The sequence below is a fragment of the Haemaphysalis longicornis genome, unplaced genomic scaffold, assembly GCF_048455015.1.
Source record: "Haemaphysalis longicornis isolate Haplotype H1 unplaced genomic scaffold, Haemaphysalis longicornis Haplotype H1 scaffold_8, whole genome shotgun sequence".
Taxonomy (NCBI): Eukaryota; Metazoa; Arthropoda; class Arachnida; order Ixodida; family Ixodidae; genus Haemaphysalis; species Haemaphysalis longicornis.
This window is the reverse complement of record NW_027526445.1, coordinates 168,666,545-168,672,134: the sequence shown is the minus strand read 5'-3', so window position 1 is coordinate 168,672,134 and position 5,590 is coordinate 168,666,545. Positions and strand designations below refer to the sequence as shown.

General features: G+C 49.1%; 1 non-coding gene across 1 annotated transcript; it reads right to left on the bottom strand.

The window, feature by feature from the left end:
- Positions 1 to 5,028: 5,028 nt before the first annotated feature.
- Positions 5,029 to 5,101, bottom strand: Trnam-cau (transfer RNA methionine (anticodon CAU)). The gene has a single exon. It is a non-coding gene; the product is annotated as a tRNA-Met (tRNA).
- Between the last annotated feature and the right edge of the window lie 489 nt (positions 5,102 to 5,590).

The window sequence follows — 5,590 nt, the reverse complement described above, 5'->3', positions numbered from 1 at the left end:
TTCCATCTACTTCAGAAAAAGGTCGTGGGGAAGGGAGATTGAGGCCACTTGTTGTCAGCAGCAAACGGATTAGCCACTGAGCAGCTCCTGCGGTCACACTTGTCGAATATAAACAAGTTGCAGGTGTCGGACCTTTTAAACAAATTATGAAATGCAAAAAGTTTGCACTCATCGGGTGCGGGTTTTTGCTGTTGCGCAGTGTAGCACTCCTGCAGCCTGATTGCTCCAATAAAGTCGCAATTAGGGAAGGAGGGAAGGGCAAAGTCGTTTTATATCCCCTGCAAGCTGCCGAGAATATCTTTTTGTTTGATCATCTTGCACTACACTCGCGCTTCCAGCAGTAACAGTACATTGCCACATTGGGGCTCGTTCATTTCCCCTGTTCTTACATAGAGCGTGATAATGTTAATTGTCCGGAGGGGAAATTGCGCGAGCGGGTATGAAGTTGATGGTACGTGAAAAAAAAAATAGGCCTGAATTGCATTGACTGCGCAATATCAACAACGGAGGGTCGAACCGTTTCGGCATGAACCGGTAACCGTTATTTCTTTTTCCGGTTCAGTTCCGGTTCGGGTTCAACGTGGTCAAAGAATAGCGGTTCGGGTTCAGTTTCGGCAAAAATACCGGTTCAGTTCCGGTTCGGTTCTGTTCCGGTTCGACACCCTGAAACAAACAAACAAATAATCACGCACACGTAGCCGCATACACAGACCCCCTCTCTCTCATACACTCACAAACACACACACAAACACATACGCACACACATACACGAAAATTACACTCATAATTGCGCATGTACACGTACATACGCACGAACACACGCCCACAGATAAACACACACACACACACACACACACACACACACACACACACACACACACACACACACACACACACACACACACACACACACACACACACACACACACACACACACACACACACACACACACACACACACACACACACACACACACACACACACACACACACACACACACACACACACACACACACACACACACACACACACACACACACACACACACACACACACACACACACACACACACACACACACACACGCACACTGAATTTCGAAATAGGGAAACTCAATCCAGAACAGCCCAGTGTCCGTGCGTAGGCCCCACCAGCTCAACTCCCTAAACCTGCCTTTTTGTCCTTGAAGGCCCACCATGACTGACAGCGGGCCTCTTATTCTAGCACATTCAATACGAAGACGGGCTCCAAAAATTACGGCAGGCGTCGAGGACGTTTCGAGTGCCCCTTGTTTCCCAGCGGAAGGGCTAGGGTTGCCGCGGCCATAAAACCGAGGTCACATGGTCATAACCCAATGGCAGCGGTGGCCTTAGTGGTCTTAAATTACGAAGGGACTCGCACAGCATGGTTCCTACGACGTGACCCAAAATTTAGGCCAGAAAAAAAAACACACATAAACAGATAAACAACAAAAACACAATGACTGCCAATTTCCTCTGTTGACTCACGTGCCTCCCACACTAGATGGGGGGTGGCAGACGGTATCACAACCAAGCATTAACAACCCCCTGTCTTCTCATATCGTCCTCCTGCTCATCGTCCACCTCTTGCTGTTTTATTTAATCCTGGCAACAAAGAAATCGTCTGAGCAAAACATGCAGCGCACGTCCCACATCGCCTCGGTCTTTAAAAGTGAAGCCAGCGGGGCCGATTCCGTCCAGTCGTGGTAATCCGTTACAGCTCGCTGCCCGAATCCGTCCTTCCAGCCTGATCGCGCGCTCTTGGTATAGTGGCGATGACCGAGATGTATGGCTCCGGAGATGGGCTCGGAATTCGGGGCGGGAATAAAGGGGTGGCCGCGCGTTGACGACCCCCGTTTACCTCCAATAGCATGGTGAGCTGACCAACGGTCAGCCACAAATCATGCCTCGGCCCTGTCAGCGGCCTGAGCAGACAGCGTACGCATTGTGGACGCCGAGGATGCCAAATGTAGACCGGTTTCTCGCAGCGGGACAGCTGAGCACCGCACGTCGCTCTGGAAGGGTGGAGGCGAACATCGCTGCTGCAGGTTTTAGGGAACAACGGCGGTCCGTATTCTGTGATTTGCTGATAAGGACGTAGCCGCTGAGGGCAAGGCTATTGTATAGCTTTTGTTGTTGCTTATTTTCACTTAGGAATTTAAAGGGAAAAAAACACGATCACGTTGAAGTGACAGAAAAAAAACGGAAGAAACCATAACATTCAGTATTTCTGAAATGTAGAAAGGCCAGGCCCCTCTGGATCTACCAACACACGTTTGCCGCGCTGTGCCTGGACCCTCTAATTTTAGCCGTTGCCTATAGGGAGCTCATATGCTTTAATACGACTTTTGGATGCTGTAGGTAGGAACATAATTCGCCAGATTGTTAAAATCTTCATTTTGAGATCGGAGATTGCGGTAAGCAGATTTTGCATGACAATCACAGCAGAGAATGAATGAATGAATGACTTTATTTCAGGGAGGAGGCTATAAAGCCCTGTCGGTAGGGAATGGAAAGTAGGATTGGGAAAGACGCCACTAAGTAGTTGTAGTACAACTAAGTAATGTTCAAGCTTCACTGTAACGGTCACTGGAGCTGTCTCTCGAGGTTCCGTTGGAGCAACACACACACACTGGCCTTCCCCTGAGGGGAGGGGGTGTCCGGCATAGTTCTTGATGGCATATTACGGTTGGTGGGGCAAGACAATTGCGCACCGGTGTTCATTTGTGACTGGTGAACTTGAACAGGTAGTCGGTCAGCAATTAAAGCATCTTATAGAGACCATGTTTTAGGGCAATGTCTGTGATTTTTTCTAGCATTTCTGGGTTGACCCTAACATACTCGACATGCTATAACGCCGACGTCGGAACCGTGCCGCTTGCTAGCAACTGCGTACGGCCGTCTGAGAAGGCTGCACATGACCAAATAAGGTGGAAAAGGTTGGGTTTCTCGTTGCTGCCACAGTGGGGGCACCTTGGTAAGGAGGGACGCCTTGGGTTCGTCCACTTCGATATCACATCAGGGGTATAGGCCGAGTTGGCATAAACTTTGTTCGCGAAGACCTCTCCTGTTCTTGGAAGGGTCTTTAATGGTGCGAGGAAACCATGGGGTGAGGCCTCGGCTATCCGGTGCCGGATGAGGGCTCTAGCTTGACGAAGTTTTTGTTGCCAGTGTTGTTGAGATGTGCTCGGTGGGTCAGATCGTGCTGGAGTGGTGTCGAGAACCGTGGGAGGATTTAGTAGGCACTCCCGGGCAGCGTTGTGCGCCGTTCGGTTGCCGTCCGCTCCAGACGTGTGGACAGGTGTCCAGACAATGCGTATCGTGATTCCTTCATGAGACAGGTCCCGTACTAAGTAGAGGATGTTCGTGGCCGTAGAGTTAGGCGTGAAGGTCCTATTCAATTCCCGGAGGGCAACGTGCGATTCAGTGATGATGCGGAACTTCTTTGTGTGGATGCTTGAACAATGGGTCTGGATGCTTTGAACTGCGCCCAGAATTACAAAAAGTTCCACTTCATCCGAGAGGCCGTAGGTGTTCGTAATGTTGCGAGAACCACCTAGTTGTTGAACCTCGGGGCAAGTCCAAGCAACAGCGGCTGTTATGTCTTGGATAGCGGCCTCGGTGAATACATCAACTTCATCGTGGGCTTTGTCATTGACCAGAGTGTGGACGTACTGTTCCCTAACTGCTCGTTGACGTCGGGGAATTGGTCGTCGCCGGATAGGGCCGATTGCAGGTCTCTCCCAAGGTGGCATGGATTTAGGAAAGATTTCAGGGTCGAAATCGCTGTTCAAGGTGTCCCATTTAAGAATGGCTCGTCCCTGTGGCATGTATTCGAGGTGCTTCTGGAATCGCAGCTTGACTTCTTCGACTAGATTGGTGATCGGAAGAAGTGGCACTGCTTGTTCCAGCACGTCCGTCCTAGTGTGGTGTGGTAGGCCTGTTATGGTACGAATCAGGTGTCTGTTTAATATGGTTAGTTCCCTGAGATGCCGGGGACGGAATTCATATACGGGAAACCCGTAAGACAGCCGGCCATGCGCAACGGCGCGTGCAAGCTTGAGATAGGCGTCTTGGTGTGAGCCGCCGTATTTATTTGATAGACGGGTAATGAGGTGCAAGGTGGAGCGCCATGTTGTCCGAAGATGACGGATCCATGTAGTGGGGCTATTGCAGCTGCTAATCTGGAGGCCAAGTAATTTGATGCTACCATTTCTTGATTCAAGAATCGAATTGGCGATATTGAGGTGTAAAACTTGATCAGGGTTGGTCGATCGCTTGCCGTCGACGCTGAGAAATTCGGTCTTGTTGGGGGATAATTGCAGAGAAAAAAATTGCGAGTGGACATGCAAGGTTCGGGAGTGAAGTGTTTCGCACATATCGTCGTTACTATTGCCGGCAGTTTGTACTCAAGTGGAGGAGTAGGAGGGCACGCGGGTTTGCCAGTTTAAGATTCATAAAGGTGCATTCAGTGCATTTCGCTTTAGTGTTTTTGAGTTCTCTTGTTATTTACCGCGGGGTCGCAGGTCCGATTGCTGGCCATGGCGGTGACTTTTTTTTTCTTTACAGTTGCGTTTATGTAGGACGAAATCGTGGGTGCATGCGATGACTTCCTGAACTCTATATGTTTCATTGAAAGTGTGTTTGGTAAAGAAAGGAAACCAGCTAAATTGCGAATTCAGATAAATCAATGTTTGTTATATTCACAACGCCTACCAATTTCGCTGATTAGCGCTTGACCAGCTGTCCCCAATTCTGTGTCTTTTTTTCTCGCCTTCTTTTTTTGCGACACGCGGGCAAAAAAGAAAATGCCCAATCGTCGGAGTTAATGCAGCCAAACTACAGAGTTATGTACATGCGTGTTATATGTCGAAGGAAAACAAAAATGACAGGAAAACAAATCAACGAAAGTGGACCACAGAAAACAGTAATCTTACCTTAACGAAAGCAGGGAGGGCTAATCATCAGGCACAATAACTGAGAGACAAAGAAAAAAAATCACTCCGCCTGCCCCGGGTGAGGCTCGAACTCACGACCTTCAGATTATGAGACTGACGCGCTGCCAACTGCGCTACCGAGGCGGATGGCCTGCTGTTCAGTGCAGAACAATACCATAGCGAACGCAAGATAGCCAGCACTAGTGTACATTAATATAGGTTTTTGACGCACCTTGACACCACGAACGCAGCCGTTGGGAAACCTTGCATTGGCCTTGACTTTGGTATCTTGCAATTCTTGCAGGCCTTGAGGCAGTAAATACTCATATTTCAGACACATGCTTATCGATGTGACAACAGCTTAGCTTAATGCCATTATTTTAAAGCCAAGAAAGTTTAGTGTTCTCACTTATTCTGTGGTCCGCCAATACGCCCTGCAGGAAAGCCAACTTTCTATGGCAATGATGATGAATGATCAGGAGTGAAGTGAAAAAAAATACGTTCCCCGAGGCTGAGACAGAACCTGGTTCCCGCGCGTTGTTCGAAGCGAACGCGAAGCATCAGGTAGCGATTCGCGCCGTACACCCAAAACCCAAACGTTAGGCCTACGGTGTGCATACCCGAGGGAGAGGT